Source organism: Pinus tabuliformis, chromosome 4_1 (assembly GCF_031772625.1).
Source record: "Pinus tabuliformis cultivar Carrire ecotype Pingquan chromosome 4_1, CPIR1, whole genome shotgun sequence".
Classification (NCBI taxonomy): domain Eukaryota; kingdom Viridiplantae; phylum Streptophyta; class Pinopsida; order Pinales; family Pinaceae; genus Pinus; species Pinus tabuliformis.
Genome location: NC_142303.1, coordinates 389,027,431 through 389,050,977, shown reverse-complemented (window position 1 = coordinate 389,050,977; position 23,547 = coordinate 389,027,431). Strand labels below are relative to the sequence as shown.

The 23,547-nt window shown below is 38.1% G+C and overlaps 1 long non-coding RNA gene across 2 annotated transcripts; it reads left to right on the top strand.

Moving 5' to 3' along the window:
* The first annotated feature begins 1,877 nt into the window (after positions 1 to 1,877).
* Positions 1,878 to 2,875, top strand: LOC149175923 (uncharacterized). 2 transcript variants are annotated; one of them, XR_016258582.1, is made up of 3 exons: positions 1,878 to 2,049; positions 2,164 to 2,230; positions 2,334 to 2,875. It is a non-coding gene; the product is annotated as an uncharacterized LOC149175923 (long non-coding RNA). The 2 variants fall into 2 exon arrangements; XR_016258581.1 differs by having other exon boundaries at positions 1,897 to 2,049; positions 2,164 to 2,225.
* The last annotated feature ends 20,672 nt before the right edge of the window (positions 2,876 to 23,547 follow it).

Sequence of the window (23,547 nt, the reverse complement as noted above, 5' to 3'; positions counted from 1 at the left end):
TCTCACCAGACACACACCAATATAGGAGTTACCTAAACTAACTCCTATCTTAGAGGAACAACCCAAGAGTTAGGCACAAATTCCTAACTTGGAATATTTAATTAATTTATTTATTTTTGGATTTATTATTGTTTTATGAGAGAGGCTAACATCTACTGGGATCCAAAACCCTAAGCAACAAAAATTATATGAACCTAGTCATCATTGGGGACTCCTCAATCCTAATTCAGCAAATGATTAAGAATACAAAGCCGAAAAATGTCGATCTCGGTAAAATTACTACCATAATCCAATGTCAGCTAAAAAACTTAGGAAATATTTCCTTCTTTCACATTCTAAGAGAGAACAATAAGTTGGTTGACAAGCACGCAAATAATGTTTATGTCCGACCCCATGGAGAAGTAAAAATAAATAATGAGATCCCCTCCAAAGTCATCCTCTAATTCCTCCCATCCCTCCCCTCTCTCACTTGTTTATCACGTGTTCATAAAATAATTCTCTCTCCTCCCGTACCTTTGCTCTATTGTCAACAACCTTATCCATCCAATCTCCTCACCTGCCACAGCTCCCATCTCAAAGTAGATATGGATCCCCCTCGATTCAATCCCTCTTCCATTTTCCCTTATCAATACCATTGTAATCATTCCTCCTTAGACCATCAGGCTTCTCATTTGACTATCCCTTCCCATTTCTTCATATATTCACCTTCATTTCCTTGTGCTGCCCTCACTCTTCCCTCCAACATTTCCTTTCTTCTTCCCCTACAATTTCAGTTCCTCTCCTCTTCGTTCTCCTCATTTCTTTCTATTCCCTTGCTTCCTTCATCATAGATCCCACTGATTTGTTTCCTAAGACTCAATCTTTCCCTCACTGTAAGTCCCTTAAGGTTGATCTGGACCAGATTCGATCCATGCATATTCAGTGGCAGGATAAAAGGAAAAAATATATTGCATATCCCTATAATCAATGCAATGAGTACATAAAACATTTCAAGCAACTCAATAGTAAATGTCCTCATTTGGAATATGCAATCAGTGTGCTACAAGAGTTGGTTGCTAAAAAACCAGGAGAATGCTCAAATACTTTGGGTTGTAGCAGTAAGATCCAGAAGAATAAGGAAAATTTAGTGAACAAAGACTAAGAGGAATACCTACTCATGGCTCACTATGACTCTCCTTTCAAACCAATAGAAATTATTCCCCGCTCTCAGCGTTTTACTTTCAATCATATCTATTGATGTTATGTAAATGTATTATGCTTCTTCAGCAATTTGTCAGATCTTTCAAGTTAAATGCAGTTGGTAAGTTAGTATCTTTTGAAGTTAATGTAACAATTAGAAAGGAAGGATGAGGGAATTTTGTCTCTCCATATCCCTTGATCGCTTCAACCTTTTTGTATTGGGAAGCCCTACTCCTTTTGTATTTTAGAATGAATATAATATACCTAAATTTGTTAAAAAAGATAACTACAAATTTAAAAATTATATCCAGATATATATATAAAACACTCAGTTACTCTATGTAAAAAAAAATGTAACACTCATTTACTGTAAAAACAATTAACTTACAATAAAATTTTTATTATGAACCATATAATTTTGGTAACCTTCAAGGTATTCATGATGTGAAGTTCAATGAAACATAAATACAAAGTCCAATAAACAAAATATTTTGTTGTTACTAAATGAATGCAATCTGTATAGTAACATTATGTTGGTTGTATGTGTTCTTTTCACATCTTTTTTCAAAGATGGATTATTGATTTGTATTAATATAATGAAAGCAACTATTACATAATCAATCCTCGTCCCACTGGTGTCGAGTGGGACCAACTGTCCCACAATACATATGACATGGTGAAAATATCAAGGATTCTACGGATCACACTTGGAATAATTCCCACCGTTGATGAGGTAGGGTTTTGATCCTACAGTCACTCTTTGATACACTTTGATACAAGGAGATAAGGAAAACTACCGGGTTTTACCTGGATTTTGTCCCTCATTTGAAAGGAAGATGCCCCATGAGCACTCTGCTACAATCTTGTCAGGTAGAATGGTCTTCCCCCTTGGATATGAATTTTATTATGGTTTCTCCTGTAAGGTTAGTTTTCTTGAACCTTCAGCAAGGTAAGGTTGACGGAGGTTTGTTCCGGAACTTGTAGGGATTGAACTGCTAGGAAATACTTTCTCTTCAACCCCTGTCCACATTTACCAAAACCTCCAGGTAAGGTATGCAAGTACTTACACCCCTGATATTGTGCATTAAATCTCATTTATGTCTTCACTAAATATAAGGATCTCTTAATTTAAGTTTGTTTGTTTGTGGTTGCAGAGGGCGAGTAAGGGTTTGGCATCATACATCTTCCAGGTAAAGTACATGCTCTTTAAGGCAAGATTTTGTTCCTCTTTTACAATGTTTGCCTTCAAAGTGAGTCTTTACCGTGCCCTCCTTTGCTTACGGGTTTAAAACATAAGTAATACATCAAGAGGACAGAGCAGGGTTCCTTCTATCATTTTTCTATATGTAAGGGTTTCATGGTACAATGTCTTGACATGAGGGTTCTTTCCTCTACAAGTGCCTAAGTTTCTGAGCGTTTCTCTGATGAAGCTAGGAATCTACTTATCGTTCTGAATATTTCTCGGTTAGAACTCAGTAGATAATTATGCATGTATAACATATAGTATTTTAAAAGAGGTTATTTTCTTTTCTATAATACTTTCTTGGTTCTTTCACCATGTAAATCCTAATTTGTTCGTAGTTAGGGTTAACAGTTCTCAGCTAGACTCAAAACATATGGATACCCTTAAATCTTGATGCTTGTAAATTTATTCCTACGTTCAGAGATGTGCTTAATATAATTTCTGTTTTCTATAGTTGTGAGGATTTTGATACCATATCATGTTCTAGATTATGTGTTTTAAATTCAAACTTTCTTTAACATGGGAATATAACAGTATTCTTTTCCTGTGACTGGTTAATCATTTATTCTGATGAATTTATCTAGATTGATGCGTACTTCTGAAAGGGGTATTCCAAGTTCTCCGTTTAAAGAAAACTTCTCTTTGGTTATGGAAGTCCTCGGGGTTCATCTGTGCATTTAAAGTACCGATGCAGTTTACTTTTTATTCCTTATGTTTTTGTTTTACACAAAAATCAAGTTTTCATTTAGATAGTAAGTTTAAATGTCTCGGCCTGTTTACTTGTCGGTCGGATCCACCTCAAGACTGTCCAGGTAGCCGGTTAATTCTGGTTGGGCCAGGGAACTAACCTAAGCAGTAATCCACAGTTTTTCCGTCTCAGTCATATGTACACAACTTAATTTACCCATTTTCCCTAAGGACAATAACATCTCACACTTGCTACTTGTTAACCTAATAGAAAGAAAAGACACTTGAAATTCTGACTGGACCATATAAGTAAATTCTTGTGTTGAGGTTCTTTATTCTCAAAAGTTCCCATTGGTACCCTGCACGTCAATCAAATGTTATTACTCTTTAATTCATAGATGCATCATGTAACTACTCAATTACGAAGTAAAATTGCATGAACATAGGTTAACCCACTAGATATCCATTAAAATGCATTCCAGAACCCAAATTATCTGAATTCTAGTGCATGCACAAACAAAACTTAAACATTCTCACTTGTATTTTTTTTGTTAATGATACTTATCTGAGATACCAAGTTGTCTTGGAATCCACAATTGCATGAACATACGTTAACCACTAGATATACATCAAAATGCATTCGAGAACCAAATTATCTGAATGATATACATTAAAATGCATTCCAGAACCCAAATTATCTGAATTCTAGTGCATGCACAAGATTTAATAATGCACAGACAAAACTTAAACATTCTCACTTATGTATTTTTTTTGTTTGTTAATAATACTTATCTGAGATACCGAGTTGTCTTGGAATCCACAGGGTAATCCACACCACCCAACCGTGAGAAAAGTAATTGTCTTTTACTCTCCTCTAATCATCATTGTACCAGAACAATTTCTTTTCATTAGTACCTCAACAGGGTTAATTCTTAAGCACCAGAACCTCTTAATCCCTTAGGCTCAACCTAGAATTGATAATGGTCTTGAGGCTTCACTTGCTCTTGGTCGAGCTCAACAATACCTGTCCTGGGCATGTATTTGAATCTAGTTTTCATTCCTTTCCTTCTGTGGCTTCCAAATTTCCTCATTTGCCTTCCTTGGATTCCCTCTTTTGAGATTATTTTTTTATCTCGAATGAAAAAGGTAACTATTTTTGTAACTATCTAATAAAAGAGTTTATTTTTTATATTTTTATCTCAATGTTACCTCTTTTGAATTCCAAGATTCCTTTCTTTATTATTTGCATATAAGTATATTTTTAGAAATAAACATAAACACAAGTTTAATTTTCCAAAATTCACATTAAGCTTCCACTTAGCCTATAAGTATTTTTGTCTTAAACAGTAAAAAATAAATTCAAATAACTCACATATTCATAATATTTAGAGGGGTGTTATAATATATTTATGGATAATTATATAAAATCTATTATAATTATATAAAAATATAATTATAATCCACTTTAAAAAAATATTATAATTATATAATAATTATATAGAGATATTTACAAGCTTTAAAATTGTGTCAATGTGAATATTTTCTTAACTTGTATGAAGTTAAAATGGATCTAAATTGGTAAATATAATTATTAATTTTATGTTTATTTTTATTTTTGTGTAACATCTCTACCATATTAAACTAAAAAGTTCTTCTAGACTCAATAATTTTTTGTAAACTATAAAATTCTTCTAAACTCAAATAATTTTTTTTGTGTGTGTGTGTATATATATATATATATATATATATATATATATTACAAATGGCCTATGCATGTGTTCAATATATATACTTACAATTACTATAAAAATATTTTTTCCCTTTATAATAATAATAACTATAAGGAATATATGGAGGTTTATTGTTAGTGAAAATAAGAAAATGTGTAATATTAAACCCTAGAAAGGAATTTGGGAAACCATGGCGGCTAGGGTTTGACAGAGACCTGTTCAACTGCAGCCTAAGTACCAACTCTGGAGAAGGACAGAGCTAGACCAGCAAAGCTTCACAGAAGAGGCCATATTTTGACACTACAGATGGAAAACACGGGGTCCATTGGGACCCCATCATATAAACAGGTAATGATGCACAAGGAGAAATCTGCACTGGACGGAGTGCAAATATTAGGTTCTGAGAAGTCAGGCAAGGAAGATTTGACCAACAAAGGAAAGCGAAACAAGGAAGGCAAAGACACCATGAAACAAAAGGAAATATTTGGAAGCAATAGTACAACGAACAGAGACATTATAAAACCTTTCCCAGCACAAGTTTCACAAGGAAATGAGCTTGAGGATGGACAATCAAAAGAGGAGGAGCAGCTAAACTAAGCCAAGGTAGGACAGGAAGGAACAAAGATGGCAGCCAAGAATAAAGAAACCCAGGGTCCGTGCAAGCCCAAAGCTACTGATACCCTACAGGTAATAATTTCTGACCCGGAACTACAAGCGTATCATGACCACATGGTAGAACATGCAGTGATTTGTAGGTTCATGGGTTTCTAGCCAATAGAACGAGCATTGTGCATGTGGATAAAGCAACAATGGAAACCCAAAGGGGATGTAAGACTCCACTTAGGAGCCAAAGGCTTCTTTACAATGGTTTTTTCCAATCTAGAAGACAAGGATCGAATATTTGATGGAGGAACGCATTTCTTTGCCTCAGTAGGTCTTTACATGAGACCATGGAAACCCAACTTTGCGCCAGAATAAGAAACCTTCAAACAGGTACCAGTCTGGATTCACTTATTCTCCCTACTGATTGACTATTGGGGGCATATAGCACTGGAACAGATAGGCAACAAGTTAGGTACCTTCATCAAAGCCTCAAAAGCGACATTACAAAAAAGATATACCTCCTGTGCTAGAATCTGTGTAGAAATGGATGTATCGAGAGCACTTCATGAGGGCCTATGGTTGGAATACAGAGACGAAGTGTATTTTCAAGCTATAGACTATGAGCAGATCCCGTTCCGCTGTAGGAAATGTCATGAGCATGGACATTTAATTAGAGAATGCCCAATGAACAAAACAACGAAGAAATCCAAAGAGAATAGAGGAGATAAGAATAAGGAGGCCTTTGTTCGACTTAATGCTAGACAAAGAGCAAACAAAAAATGATAGAATAAAGCAAGCACTTCCCTCAGAAACACAAGCAATGCTTTTGAGGTGTTAGAATCAGAAAAGGAGTCAGAGGACAATAATCCAGACACTGAGTCATTGAAAGAAACCACAGCAGGAATGAATGAACCCATTTCTAAGCCCTCAATCAACATACCACAGGATCAGGGACCTATAGAAGGATTAGAAGAAGATTCAGAGATGATATCCAACAAAATAGGGCTCGAGGATATGGAACTAAGCGACATGCTCGAACAAGAAGGTATGGATCTGCCAAACATGGTCGAAATTTGGAAAAAGAAAGGAATGGAACACATATCGGAAGAGGAGGTAAACATAATCAACAACTTATTTATAGCAAGACAACAAGCAGAATAGGAGTTGCAAAGACAGCGCTTGAGAATAGCAAAAGGGCTAGGGGTACGAGCATAGGGTCTGTATCAAGCTACCACCAACTCAAAGTACTGGAAAAAGAGAGGAAGAAGGACTAACAATGAAGCATTACAAGAACTGAGACATATGCTCCTAAATTCAGGTAAGATGAAATCCCTTGAGGCTTTCACACTAACCTCCTAAACTGTGTTAATTATGAAAGTTCTTTCATGGAATGCCAGAGGGCTAAATAGCCTAAAAAAGCAGCGTTTATTAAAGAAAAAAGTCCAAAAGTAACAACCAGATATAGTGTTTTTACAAGAAACTAAATGCTTCAGCAAAACAATGGACAACATTAGCAAAAAACTGGGCAAATGAATGGAATACATAGAAACAAGTAGTGGGTGGGAAGGAGGCATGGCTATTCTGTGGAATCCACAGGTTATACAACTTATTTCCTCTGAAGCAGCCAGATCTCATATATCAATAGAAGTCCAAATAGTAGGAAATCCTGTAACCTATCTCTGCACAAATGTCTACGGCCCTGAGAAACTAGAGGCCAAATTGTTATGGCTTAAAGCTCTATATAACTTGTAGCAAAGATATACTCAAGCAAAAGCTATTTTCGAAGGGGATTTTAATATGATCACTTCACTCATGGAAAAAAAGGGAGGTATCAGAATGCTCAACATGGATACTGAAGCTTTCAAAGACTTCATTAAATCGGCTACCCCAAGAGTGGAGCTTTCACTTGGAACAACAAAAGAGGGGGTGATAGGCAAATTGCCTCTAGATTGGACATATTCTTGGTAATAGAAACCATTCTTCTGGAAGGGATCACTGTGGAATCGGACATACTTCCAAGTGGAGGTTCGAACCACTGGCCCATAATAATGGATGCGGCTATCCTAGGTACACCTAGGAACAAGCCATTCAGATTTGAAAAGTTTTGGCTCAGTCACCCTGAGTTCATTTCGAAAATTGAACATTGGTGGAATGAACCATTAGGCATAAGAGGAACTAAAATGTTCATTTTACAAGCTAAACTTAAACACATCAAAGCCAAACTAAAATCCCATAATCAAGAAGTCTTTGGCAACATATTTAAGGAAAAAAAGAAACTGGAGGAGAAAATGGATCAGATACACAGGGAATGGATCCGAGCAAACATTAACCAAAAAACTATGAATGCAGAACAAAAACTCATGCAGGACTGGCAGATCAGATGCCAACAAGAGGAAATGCTATGGAAGCAAAAATCAAAGATTCAATGGCTTAAGGAAGGTGAAAAGAACACCAAATTTTTTCATAGATCTGCCATTGATCACAGAGGTGCTAACAAAATATTAAGAATCAAGGATGATCAAGGAACCTCGGTACAAACTCATTAAGAAATCTCGAGTCTTCTCATAAATCATTTCAGCCAGATTGCACGAGAACTAGTGATGGACAAAGAGGAAGCTATTAAGGAAATTTTGACATCTATCCCTAAGCTCATCACAGAGGATCAAAACAAGGTTTTAAATCGAGACATCACCTTGTAAGAAGTGGAAGAGGCTGTGAAATATATGCCAAATGGTAAGGCACCAAGGCCAGATGGCTTCACCATCAACTTTTACAAACCCTGTTGGGAAATAATCAAGACAGAGGTTTGGGAAGTGGTGGAGGATTCCAGGCATTCCTCTTCCATCCTCAATTCCCTCAATTCTACATTCCTAACACTTATTGCAAAGGAGGAGGAAGCTAACACTCCGTCGAAGTTTCGGCCAATTGCATTGTGCAATGTTTTGTACAAGATTATTTCTAAAGTCATAGCCAACAGACTAAAACCAATCCTTCCTGGAATCATTTCGGAAGAACAATCAGGCTATGTATAAGGGAGACAAATTATGGACAACATCTTGCTAGCTCAAGAGATGATTCAAACTCTCCGAACTCAGAAAAAACAGGTATGCTAATGCAGTTGGACCTATCAAAGGCATATGATAAAGTCAACTGGAACTATTTGGAGGTCATTTTAGAAGCCTTTGGCTTTGCGAAACAATGCATAATTTGGATCCTTGGCTTGGTCAAGTCTATCAGATTTTCAATCTTGGTCAACGGAGCTCCCACAGCCCAGTTTACACCCTCCCGAGGTTTACATCAAGGGGATCCCCTATCCCCATTTTTGTTTGTCATTATAATGGAAGGTCTAAGCCGACTAATTAGTAGAGCAAAAGAGGATGGAAGTATTCAGGGACTCCAACCCTTTCCCTCAAGCCCTGCAACACCACATCAGCAGTTTGTGGATGACACAATGTTGCATGGCACGCCCTCTGTCAAAGAAGCTATTTGTTTCAAAAATATTCTCAATCACTTCAGTCTAGCCCGGGTTATGGAACTTAATCTAGCTAAACTTCCATTTTCTTTTTCAATACGCACCTAGCAGTCCAGAAGAATCTGTCTACCATCCTAGGTTTCAAGAGATGCAACCTCCCTTCAAGATACCTCGGAATTCCGCTGATTGACAAACCCTAGGAAAAAATGCATTGGGAAAGAATTATTGCCAATCTAGAGAAAAGATGTCATCACTAGACGCACAGAACCGTCAACCTTTGTAGGTCACCTAGTCCTTACCAAATCCGTCCTCCAGGCTATTTCGCATTACATGCTTTCTATTCTCCCAGCACCTAAAGGTGTTTTGCAGAAAATCCGACTCATCCAGAAAGCGTTTCTTTGGTCGGGTAATTCAGCGAAGCAGAAGTGATCTCTAATGGCATGAGATAAGATCTACAAACCAAAAAACCTAGGGGGGCTAAATCTTCAGGACCCCTGCACCGTCAACCGTGCATGTGGAGCCAAGTTATGGTGGAGGTGGCTAAAAGAACCAAATTTACCCTGGGCCAAACATTGGAAAGCAAAGTATGCTGACAACTATAGCCTGCAAAATTTGATTAGGTTGCAAGAAACCCCTGATGGCTCTCCAATTTGGAACCTGGCTAAAACTAATCAGCACATAATTCAGAAACAGAGTTTTTGGGAAGTCCGGGATGGAAAGACTACCCTATTCTGGGAAGATGCCTGGCAGCAATTACCTAAGCTGGAAAGCCCTGAATTCTTAACCATTCAATGAAGAAACCAGGAGCTAGGGAGGACAACTATGAACCATTACTGGAAACCTAACGATAATAACCAAGCATGGAAAATGTGTATATTCAGCAACACATAAAAACCGGAAGGGGAAAATGAAGACATAAGAGCACTGCAGACAAAGCCGGACAAAAGAAAGATAAGGAATGGATGGGATGCTGATCAACTACGTTGGGGCAAGCTAGAGGGGGGCAATTTCTCACTCAAAGAAGCAAGAGTCTATATAGAAGAAAATGAACACAAGGAAAAAGTTAATTGGTACAGTAAAGTTTGGGATGCTCAACTTTGGCCGAAGATTAAAACCTTCCTATGGCTCTTGATGCACCGCAGAACGCTTACCTGAGAGAACCTTCAGAAAAAAGGGTTCATAGGCCCCTCATGTTGTTCCCTGTGTGAAATTGAGGAGGAAACCATGAATCACCTCCTCAATACTTGTGAATGGACAGAAAGCCTTTGGAATTGGATAGAAGCCATATTTAAGAGGACGGATAGGGTATGAAACTCAGTTCAGGATAGCATAGAGAGCTGGAGAGGTAATTTCTCCAAAACCCAAATGGTCAATACATTATGGAAACTTATCCCAGGATTTATAGTATGGTCGGTATGGAAAGAAAGAAACAGAAGAGTATTTCAAGATAAAGCCAAAACCATAGAATTTATTAAAGGCACAATTCTGCAAAACATGAGAGAAACGGTTCTCACCAAAGGGAAAGCAGAATAGAACGTGGATTTCTCAGTCTCTAACTTACAAATTCTGAAGGCATTTGGCATTGAGATATGATCCATAATTGTCTCCTCGGATCTGTGACAACAACAAGGTAACTTCGAGAATGCCTGGTCTCCACCACCAACAGGTTTTCTTAAACTCAACCTTGACGGGGCTTCTCGTGGAAATCCTAGCCCTGCAAGTATAGGGGGTGTTCTTCGAGATTACAAAGGGGAAATACAACATATTTTTAGTCAATCGTTGGATGAAGGAACCAACAATGAAATGGAATTTGTAGCTTTAGAGCAAGGGTTAAGAATTCTAAGGCGCCTGAACACAGGAGCTCTAGTGGTGGAAGGGGATTCTCTTTTGACCATCAATGCAGCAAGGAGAATGCAGATGGGGACGAAGCTGAGTAAGGTCACGAAGCATTGGAGGTTGGCCAAGGTCACAGAGCTCATAGCGTAGCATCTCTCATGCCTTGACGGTGTTATCACAAAATCAAGCACTGAAGGCTGCTAATCAGCAAGACTCTGTGTAACTATTTCAAACTAGACTTTTGACTAAGGCTTAGCCTCCTTAGCCTGAGAGGGCTCTCTCAAAAGGTTATTGATTTTGAATATTGATGAGATGGCTAACTCTTGCAAAGTGAATTTAACAAATATGTTGGCTGGACAGACATTACAAAGACTTCCATTGGGCTCATGGAGTTAATCATCACTTCACCAAACTATAAAACTACTCATTCATAGAAGTCAGGGCATGTAATGTTTAAACACTCAAAATACCTCTCATAGAAACCTCAACTTACAAATACACACAGGAAGTCAGAGCAACAATGTGAATTCTGAGTGATTGTGTATTTATACAGCTGTAAAACATAAAAGATAAAACAAAACCACATATATCTTGAGCATTTGAAACACTGTGTGAATCCTGAGAAGAAAAAGCAGTCATTTGTATTACTGAAATAAGTTTTTTACACAAGCCAAAATAAACTCTGTTTTCTCTAAAACATCCAACCCTCATTACATCAAAATTTTCTCTATATATAGAAACATCTCCTTAACTACTTTGAGCTTCCTCCTCCAGCATGAGGGGAGCTCGATGACTGCCACTAATTACCCCTATCCACTATTGAACTAACTCATTAAATACAATAAGTGCTAAACTGGAATTTTAAAGAGTCCTAATTTAACTATAACTCTAATTCTATCCTCCTCGTAGAATGATTCTTTCTTGTTCTTTGACACCTGTCTCCTTTTAGTTTGGCTGAGATGGCATGAGATGAGTATTCAATGTTCCATGCTGGCCTAGGATGCTGAATGATTCAATGGTTCAGTGATGCTAGGAGAAATACCCTGTTTTTTCGGTTCCAGTCTTCCACCATCTATTCGAATATGTAGCAGCATGTCTTTAGCTCTTTAATAGCCCAAGAATATAGAGCACCACCATGTTTCCAGATGTGTTGGAGGCTTCGTTGATGGACAGGTGTGCAAGCCAAGTCTCCTCGTATGCAACTCTTTCCAAACCCTAATGACCGGTAATAAAGTGCCTTTATAATCAAAACTTTAACTTGAGCCAAAACATTTCACTTTTACAAAGGTACACCTGTCATCATTTGAATGGCTATGCTATCTTCATTTGGTCTCCTAAATGTCCCTCAGATGTTTCCTTTGAAAATTCCCGATCATTTTACCAAACTGTTTGTCTGCGTTTAAAATCAACACCTACAGCAGTTTCGTAGCGCGCTACGAAACTGCTGTGTATTTTCAAAAACACAGTCTTCAGTAAAGGTCTCAATGTTCTCTGTGGATTTTCGTTCATTTTGCAGGTGTCTCTGATCTTTTACCAAAAAGTGTTTTTGGAGTTAAATGAGAGTAACTCATGCTGCAAATTTGATATGAATTATTTCCACTTGTACAGAACAGTGAACTATTCATATTTTGCTCAACAAGAATCCCACCTGTTTGCACATTCTCAAAACTCGATTGAATACTCGCCTTGTGTATTTCATCTTTGCCACTTCGTCCAATGTCAGATTGATGATTACCTACAACACCAATATCCACACTACAGCCATTTTTAACTTCTGTATAGTTTGTATCTTCAAAAGCATACAATAACTGTTTCTCCTTGGATTTTCCAGGCACTGTACTTTTTGCTTTTAAACAATATGGTGGGGATACAATAATTGGTTTTTTGCTTGCCGGCAAAGAAACTCCATCTTCAGGAAAAGAAAATCTGAAAATCTGCACTGGAGGTATTCTTCAATGAATTCTCCTTTTCATCTAATGAACCATGTGACAGAAAACTGTCATGGTCTATTGCACTGGCCTCCTCCTTGTCATGTTGCCCACCCTGTATTAACTTTGCTGAAGATTGATAATTTTGAAGGATCCCTTGAAGATATTCCCTTTTCAACATTTCCACTTGAAGTTCAAAACTAGTGACTGAGATTGGATTATTTAGCTTCAGCTGCTACGAAACTGCTGTTCTGGCTAAAAAATATGTCTTGGGACAGAGCTCATAATTTCTCACAGAAAACGTATTTGGAAAAACTGAAGGAGGTTTTTGTGAACCAATCCGTGCTTAACAAAAGGCTCTCTTGGTTTTTTGAAACACCTTCCCTACCGCCCAGAATCTATCTTTGAAAAGCAGGTGTAAAACAGGAAATGAAAAACTGCACCTACAACAGTTTCGTAGCGCAACTTTGGTCATTAATTTCTCTCAGATCGTAATGGATTTGAGGAAACTGAAGGAGGTTTTTCTAGTTCAGTCTGTTAGGAATAAAAACCTCTTTCCATTTCCCAAAATAGGCTTTCAGTTGCTTTAGAGACCTCCTGGAAGTTGACTAGTAAACGTAGAAAGCAGAGTTTTTTATGCTGAAACAGGTTGCTACAGGGGTTTCGCAGCGCGCTGCGAAACTGCTGTGTAATTTCAAAAACACAGCTTAGCATCAAAATCTAACTTTCTTGTGTCTTTCCTTTTACTACAATGACTTTTCCATTTGACATGAAATTGTTCAACATTGAATATTTAGACACCATTCTTCAAGGTAAGTATCAAAAGGTAATTTGTCCAAAATTAGGACTTAGCCTTACTTCTATGCCATTGCTACCATGTGCGGGTTTCTGCATGGATGGATTGGCACATTCTTGATTGTAACCAAACACAACATAACGAAAATCATAGGTTCTCCTCTTTATATGACCAGTTGTCATCTGTAAGGGGTGTCATTTAGCCCAGTAATTCTGAATCCCTTATTCACAGATGGGTGCGTTGAGATATCAACCTTTAATAGACAACCTTTAGGAAATAGATCTTTTTCAGTATCTTGTATTGCAACATATATTAAAGGCAGACAGATTTCCACTGCTTCCTTGAAATCATTGTTGCTGCTCTCATCTTATTCCCAATTCAAAGATATTGCAATAGAACGAACCCCTGACATGAGAGCTTCCCTTGCACTTGCAAATGTGTCAAAATAAATGATGTGATATCCACAGTCTGATCCCTTGTTTATTCCACTAATTACCACAGAAGGCTTCTCCCAAGGAAAGAGTGCTCCAGATAAACCCAATGAACACCAACTGTTGGGGTACTAAAAACCTTATAAGCTGACAGCTGTTGATGCAAACCCAATGGATTTTGATGGATATGACAGTTGTGAAATAATGCCTATGGATTCGAACAAATCCCGAATTTCGTAGCGCAGCCAGTGCAAAATATGAATTATGCGCTACGAAATCACCTAAAAGATGTTGCGCTGCAAAACTAATAAAGGGATCTATGCACTGCGGAAACACTTTGTCCTTAAGCTAGTCTGAGCAATTTTGGCAATAGAATTTTCAGTGATAACAGACGGAGTCATACTGCAAGAAGTGAGAAGAAAGGTGAATGCAGTGGCTGATTGTCTGGCCAACTATGGGATTGATCATCACTTCACCTACCCGGACACCTGTTGGCATGAGGTCACATGTACCGACCTTCAGAATAAGTGTACACTTCTCTCGAGACAAGACATTAGTTAACAGAAGAAGTGGTGCAGGGGTACGAAGGTTTTCACCTTAATAGCGAATGAGGATAGCCAAATGAAGGAACATCAAGCGACAGATCCATACATGAGGAAGACTGGGAATCCACCCACAAGGACAGAGTGTAACGAACGAGGTGAACAACCAACAAAAAATATGATCAACGCCGTCATCAAATCACAAGGAAGGACACATGGCATTCAACAGATAGGCTCAAGCATGGCAGAATTAAAACTCTGGATACGTATCATAATCAAGAAATAGGAATTCGTAACAGTAGTTATTATGGCAAGATCAGTGCCTATCCGATGGAGAAGTGGGAAACCTTGGGCCAGACCTGGCCACCCTCACCTATATCTAAAGCTTCCTACCAGAAGATCGGTATACAGCTCTTTCGCGACTCGCAACTTAGCAAGAGCAGAGCTACTAGGTTTTTCAGTGTTTCCGAGACCTGCAATAGCAGTATGGTGCGTGAAGGAAGTCAGAATGTTTCAGTTAACAGGGACCTACAGAAGGCCCGGGAGGCCTATGAAACCTGGACTACCCAAAAAGAAAAGCGTAAAATCGAGGAGCTTGAAGCGGTGGTAACAGAGGAGGAAGAGCATTTGGAAGCGCAAGATCTAGAGAAGGAAGTGGAATGGCTTCATAATCCAGGCACTGCAACTACTTGAGCAACTCAATTTGTCCGAATTCAGGGTGAAATGTGGAGGATGAAAACCATGTTAGCCAAGGCGCTTAGCATGCAAGCCGATGATATCAAAAAAGATCACAAGGCAATCTCTCTTGCTTCGACAGAGCAAGTGGCTAGGCTTGATGCCATAGAATTCAATCTCAGCGCCCTGACTCAAGAAGTTGGAGTCCTCTCACAGAAACTAAGTGTCCTCATTAGTCTCTCAGGCATTCCATGCGTCAGGGACCTAAGGATGCACTGGAGGTCATGGAGGAGGCAAACGACACCAGTCAAGGAAAGCGCATTGCTACTCAAAGGAATCCACAGCCTGAGAAAGTGATTGCAACGGTGGGCTCGAGTGCTCCCAGTAAAGATTATGTTATCTTAAAGCTGTAATAGCTTCTCTGTTTTTGATCTCTCTTCATGTTTTGGCTTATTTTGTTGCTGCGTCTAAGATACTGGTTTCTAGTAACTGAAGAGGTCCTCCTGGTCCTCCTTTCCTTTTAGTCCAATTGCCCAGAGTGATGAACAATTTTGCTTTTTTAAGCCCCTCTATAGGAAACCTTGCCTGGTTAGCCTCGGGATCAGAAGATGATGTTTTAGCTGCTCAAAGACATATTGAATAGGCGAGGAAGTTTTAGTTTTGTTTGTGTGTGCAGACCATTTTGTATCTTATGTATATTATGAATTAATATAAAACTGCTGATTTACAAAAAAAAATAGTAACTATAATTTCAACATTATATCTATAACTATAATTATTATATTTCTCATATAAATATTTAAATGATCTATATATAAAAAAAATCTAATTATTATTATTAGTTTTTATTAATATTTATAAATTATAAATTATATTCTCAATATAATTTTTATCAATAACTTATTAAATTTAAATGGTCCTTGTAATAGTTTAATTATTATAACTTCTAGTTAATATTTATAACATACTTATGATAAAATATATATGAATAAAAATCTCATAAATTAATTATAAATTTATAATTATATATATTGGTTTTTTTTTAATAGTTACTGCAACTTCGATATTATAGGATTAAGATATATATATATATATATATATATATATATATATAATTGTGAAATTCCATAGTAAATTTGAATATCCTCTTAAAGCTTTTTGTATTTGCTCCATTTGCATGTGAAGGTAATAATCTTATTCTCTAATAGTTACAGATAACACTATTAGAGTACAATGAGATTTTATTGGGATTGCATCATGCATATAAACAATTTACCCACAAATAGAAATAAGTCGGATGTTATTTTTAGGGATGTCATTGTTCCAACGGTCTTGCATGTAGTAAGTGAACAATATAAATTTTTTGTTCTACGGATTCACACATACGTTTATACCCACAAATAGAAAGAAGTCGGATGCTATTTTTAGGGATGTCATTGTTCCAACGGTCTTGCATGTAGTGGGTGAACAATATAAATTTTTTGTTTTGGGGATTCACACATACCTTTAGGTTTCCTTTAAATCAGTTCATAGTCTTCATTAATATCCTATAAAGAAAGGGAAAAGGAGGAAACTGAGTATTAGTAGTTGAAATGGAAATAACTGATCTTAATCACTGCTCAAATTTACCTGTGGGTTTATGGGATAAGCTACAAGAGGATTTGCAATTGGAGATATTGGGTAGGCTGCCTGTCGAAAGCATTTACAAGTTTAGTTGTGTATGTAAGGAATGGAACGCCTTACTTTCCAACAAATTCATAAGGGATATATGGGCGAAGACGCCCGTAAACAAGGAGCCCTGGCTAATTTTGTGTGATGTATTCTCTACTACTCCTTGCATGGCCTATTGTTTCTACCAGAGGACTTGGAAGCATTGTTTCTCCATATCTAGGGAACCAATAAGATTTGAAGTCTTTCTATGTGGATCGGCAACTAGTCTCTTGTTGCTAGACAGGCTACACGATGGAGGGGGTTGTCCTACATACTTATACAACCCTTATATCCGGGCGTGCATGAAACTTCCCGACATGTTATTCATAAAGGACATCCTTGTGGCCAAAGGTATTGGGCAGAGTGTCAATGACTACAACAATAACCAGGAGAACTGCTACAAAGTTGCGACTGTGGGTACTGCGATGTTTAATGACGGTAAAGGATCAGTAGTGGAAATCTACGAATTGTGTACCAAGTCATGGAGAGCGACACATCTTCCAAGCGAGTTTGTTATAAATCATGATTTGGGTTTCTTGGACGGTACCTTTTATTGTTTGGCCATGCAACTTATGGACTGGGTCATGGCGATTTTGGATTTCAGTATTAGTGCATCCGCTGTGCCATCTATGTTTTTTGTACCGTTACCTAAACTACTCAGCAATTCATAGATGGCTCGCCTAATCATCTGCAGGTCGCGGATTCTGGTGGCAGCGTGCATAGTCGTCCAAGATGTGGTCACCATTACAATTTGGGAGCTTGAAATAGATCATCGGCTCGGCTCCTCTTCCTGGAAGGAGATAACCAGGATGCCTCCGTTGTTATACCAAGAAGAGTTTACGTGGCCCTTTGTTTGCTTCGAGTGTGTAAGTGTGGGTGAGATGTGGGCTTGCTTCAAATCAGTGTTTGGGAAGCCAACCTTAGGTTGGGTATTTGCGTATAATACAAGTCATGGAGTCGGCTTCCACAGTGTCCAACACGCCAATGGAACCATCAAAGTCTTTTGGCATTTGAACCAAGACCTAGCATGACCCTCGGGTGAAAGATGGCATAGTATTTCTATTTTTATTTAATCAATAGAAATGAAATAATTATTTTTAAGATAAATCTCAATCATTAATATGTGACTGCCATTAAAATTATTTTAGAATATTACATGGAGATTAAAACCCTATCATTTACTTAATAATGATTAATAATTAAAATAATTTTTGGAATCCTTATTTACAAATTAAGAATCTCCATAATAAAGTTTAGATGAATTTCCATGCTTAAATTTTTTATTCCCTGCTTTTTTAACATATATTATTTAACTCATCTTTTTTTTAAGAACCAACCTAGATGCATCATAAGATTAAATCCCTACATTCACTTAATAATTATTGATAATTAAAATAAAAAATTGGAATCTTTTTTACAAATTAAAAATATCCAATAATTGATCTGAAATGGGGCACTAAAGGCTTCTTGTCAGCTTACAAGAACCTCTCCCACTCCAAAGCTTCTATATATTCCCAAGATCTATGCTTATGATTGATAATTTGTGGAAATAAGCACTTGAAATATGTGTATCCTTGTGTTTGCTTTTAACTGCTAAATTTCCTTAAGTTTATTTGCTTCAACTGATATATAAACACACATAACAGTAAAATGCAGAAAATAAACAAACACATAAGACAACAATATAATATGGATTTCACCCTGATATCTTGGGCTACATCTCTTTGAGCTTTAATCAACTCGACTAGGCTCTTTGGGATTATGGTAATGCTTCTTTTACAAGTTCCACACTTAATTCCATTGGTTTATACCTATGGGTTTAAAATACCATCTTATCTCGTTAGTTGTCCATACTCTGCAGACAGATCTAGGATTCTTTGGACTAGATTCCTTCAATCAACGCTCTGGGCTATCTTGAGCTCCTGGCTTGCACCAACTCCCTCAGAATTCTTTTTCTGTCTCTGGAATTCCTTCTTTTGTCTTCAGCACACTTCGGACAGCGGCAATAGCTTGATCACTTGATCTCTTTGTTGTTCTGCAACTTCATTACATCACATGGCCCTTAGAAGTCTATTTTGAGCTCTCTGGCTCCGTGGCTCTATCTCCAAACTCTAGTGGCTCTGCCTCTATCAAGCCTCCAACCTCTGGTGGCTCTCTACAAATCCTTGGCTCTATGACTCTCTGGCTTTGCAACTCTGTTGTGCTCAAGCTCTCTGGCTCTATAACTCTGTTGCGCCCAGCTCTCTGAAGCATCACCCCTTTGCCATCGCCCCCAACCTCTAGTGGTTTCTCTGGCTTTCTTTGTAACTGCGGCTCTGCCTCTATCAAGCCTCCAACCTATGGTGGCTCTTTGCCTAGTTGTGAGCTCCCTCAAGGGAGACTTTTGAAGGGAGACCTCTGAAGGGAGACTTAACTTCTCTATTGCTACATTTTTGTGAGCCCCCTTGTGAGAGTCACACTCTCTGGCTTTTGAGGAATCCTCCGACTTTGCGGTTCCCCTAGTCATTCCTCTATCTCTAAATCATGAGGAATCATTCCTTCCTGGCTCTGTGTCTCTTCGGCTGGCCCTCTGGTTCACTGGTTTTGTGGCTCTGCGTCTGGCCCTCTGGCTCTCTAGCTCTGTGTCTAGCCCTCTGGCTCTCTGACTCTATGGCTTTACATATTCTATAATGCATTCATGTTTCAAAACGCCTGCTGATAGTGTGGCACAAATGCGATGCACTGTTTCCAATGGAAATGAACCGGCGGCCTCTTTCTAGGACAAAATCTGCGACATAATGCATTTTTCATTTGGAATGGAAATATAAAGGAATACACAGAAAATCCTGACAAAATGCTTTTCATTGGAACTCAAATTTTATCCAATTGCATCCATAATCCTATCGGGTCTGGCCTTTATAACACGTTGCAATGCACGGCTCTTTTATATGGCTGCAATCCCATTCGCCGATCGCTGATCATCGATATCGGTGTTATCTCAATTTGGCATATTGCATGGAATAAGGCCTTTGTTCTGATCGCCAATCTCCAACGTCAATCGCCGATCACAATCGCATTGTCGCATGGGTCTAAGCTCTGGTGCTTTACCCCTCCAATCGCCGATCGCCGATTGTTGATATCGTCGTCGCTGATCGCACATGCAAATAGCCCGGGGTCTGTTTCGATATCGCATGAAGGCCTTCCTCCAATGCGATATATCAGAGATTGCAACCGGGGAGTCCTTACGCCTCCATTTAAGTCCTCGCTTGGCTTTTTTCGATGTGATTTCCTTAGAGGGCCTTAAGTCCATTTTTACAAGGAAATGCCTCATTTTTAAAGGACATTGGGCCAACTTCTTTCTGCAATAACTCCTTCATCTGAAGTCCATTCTGGTCCATTCAAATTGCAGCAGATTCAGATTGAAAAGATCTACCCAATGAGACTATTTCCAAGAGCATCCTTTGACTTTCATTTTTGATCATTAAAAGTCATCAAGGATCATTTTCTAATCACGCCTCCCCATTGGAAATATTTTAGACCCCAAAAGTTTGATATACTGATTTGAATAGTAGATGAGAGTGACAACACCCTCTTCTTTCAGCCTCCATACACTTGCCTTACATAGTTCCTCTGAACCAAAACCTTTGAACACTTCCTTCCTAGATGTGCTTGTCCTCTTGGGAAGAACTGTTTTCCTCCTTGACTTCATGCAGAACTCCTGCTGAGAAGGTTACAAAAGGTAGTTTTAACTTCTCTTCCTTGATTATTGATCCAAGGTGGCTCAAACAAATGTGAAGTTACATCTTTTTCACAAAAATTTACATTTGTATCTGTCTGACATATTGTCAACAACAACTGTTAACAACAACATAATTACAGACAACAATTGGATGGCCTAAACTCTTGCTTCATCAAAAGAAATAGATTTCACATCTTGTGAACAACAAAACACGCCTTTAAAACAATTGACCCTTCAAGTCAAGCATGTAGAAAAGAACTTTAGGATTCTTTTTCAAAGATGAAACACTTCATCATTATCTCCATCATGGAGACCAAATCAACTTTTCCCAAGTCAATATTACATTACATGCATGTTTACAACAAAGTAATCAACCCTTCAGGTTAATGACACATACATGTTCAAATACAAGAAAATCATCAGCATCCCTGTGTTCATGCATATCAGGCTTATGCATGCATTTCATCTTTCAACTTTCACTTAAATACATTGTACTTTTGAAGCTGAAATGAATATAATGTTGCAGCAATAAAGTGAGTGTGCCTACTCAACTTTTTCCTTCCTGCAACTTGCCTCTCATTAGCAACGAAATGCATTCTATTGATTTGATGCATTTTCAAAATACATGCAACCTTAATTGGATAAGAACTCTAACCATTTCTTACCAATCCATTTCAAAGGTCCTTCCTTTGTCTGCACATCAACATCAACATGTGAATTATCTTGAAACACATCATTCATGGAATCTTTCTTTCCATTCCCATTTTCTCTTTCCACCTTCTTCAAGTTTCATGGAAGCATTGTTGGATTCAAAGTCCAATACCTTTCAACAATATGTCCTTGCTTATGGCAGTAAGTGCAACACATGTGCATCTCCTCAACAGCAAGATTGTCCTTGACCAATGGACCTTTGGCTTCTTGCTTTTTTTCCTTCCAAAGTTTCTTGCATGTGGCCATCCATTTCCAACAACTAGAAACATTATGGTTATCCCAACTACAAAAGGAACATGCAATTCTTTTCCAATGCTTATATGGAAATTTACCATGCTTTACATAATCAAAAAGAATATGATTAGAACCATATTTATACCTTTCTTTTTCACCTTTATTACCTTCATGAGGAGGTGAATTGAATGAAGAAGTAGCTCCCTTTGGAACACCATCAACCTCTTCAATGGTTTCAGAGTTTCCACAACTCTCTAGTTCAATTGTATGCTTATGAACACCTTCATCCTGCAAATGATGTTTCAAGCTATTGCATCCCCATGAATACAATCTTTACACTCTTGAGGTAGAAGACCTGAAATGAAACTCCTTCTTGGAACTGTTTCAATTGTCTTCGTGGCAGCTTCGAGACTTTCTCCATAAGTTTGTCCATAACCAAGACAAAAATACTTAGGCCTTTCCTCAACCATTATTCGCTCAACAATACCCTGTGCATGTTTGCCCAATCATTTTCCTTCATAGCCCATTTTTAACATCAACATGGACCCTATATCTCTTGTATGTTTTTCAAAAGAACCAACATAAACATTTTTAGAGGAATTTGAAGGAAAACTAGAAATGTTTACCTCTTCTTCAAGCTGATAGTTGACTAAGGCTTCTTTTACAACAAGGAGTTGCGTCTCTAACTCATGCATCCTTTCCAGGTTCATATTTGCAATATGAAGTCGGCCTTCCACTTCCTGCAATTTGTTAGAAAGCAACTGCTACTCTTCCTTCATGGAATTCAACTGCTCTCGAAGTCCAACACTCATTTCTCTCACCATATCCATCGTGATGAACAAGTCTTTCTTCATGTCTTTATCACAGAATCTTGTGATGAAGGAAGAATTTGAGGACTCACTTGTACAAGTTGCCATTATGAAAATGATCAAAAGAACTTCAAACAAGATTAACAAAGAGCTTATTCAAGCAACCTTTTGCAACAAACCTCTTGTACTTCAAGGATTTCTTTGAGGTCCTTTGGGATAAGAAGAATGCCTTCCGCTCTTCATCCTTCTTGTCCTCTCCTAGACTTAGCTATCAATGGCTTTCCCTTCACCTCTGCAAACTCAAATAATAGTTAGTTTACAAACAATCAAACACCTTTCAAGTCAACCAAGCATATAGATTGCTTTTTCAATCAAACATTCTGATCTGATACCACTTGCATCATGATGCCACCTGCTCTGGTGTAACTTGGGCTGATACCACCTTCTTTGAAGGTGGGGTTAATCATCTTGGGGCTCTGATACCACCTGATCTGACAATGGGGCACTAAAGGCTTCTTATTAGCTTACAAGAACCTCTTCCACTCCAAAACTTATATATATTCCCAAGATCTATGCTTATGATTGATAATTTGCAGAAATAAGCACTTGAAATAGGTGTATGCTTGTGTTTGCCTTTAACTGCTAAATTGCCTTAAGTTTATTTTCTTACTCTGATATATAAACACACAACAGTAAAATGCAACAAATAAACAAACACATAAGACAACAATATAAAATGGAGTTCACCCTGATATCTTGGGCTATGGCTCCTTGAGCTCTAATCAACTCGAATAGGCTCTTTGGGATTATGGTAATGCTTCTTTTACAAGTTCCACACTTAACTCTATTGGTTTACAACTGCACCTGTGGGTTTAGAATACCATCTTATCCTGTTGGCTGTCCATACTTTGCAGACAGATCTAGGCTTCTCTAGACTAGATTCCTTCAATCAACGCTCCAGGCTTGCACCAACTCCCTCAAAGTTATTTTACTGTCTCAGGAATTCCTTCTTCTACCTTCAGCACACTTCGGACATCAGCAATAGCTTGATCATTTGATCTCTTTGCTGTTTTGCAACTTCATTATAGCCTATGGCTCTTAGAAGTATGTTTTGAGCTCTCTGGCTCTGTGGCTCTGCCTCCAACCTTTAGTGGCTTTACCTCTATCAAGCCTCCAACCTTTGGTGGCTCTCTGTGAATCCTCGGCTCTCTGGCTTTGCAACTCTGCTGCGCTCAAGCTCTCT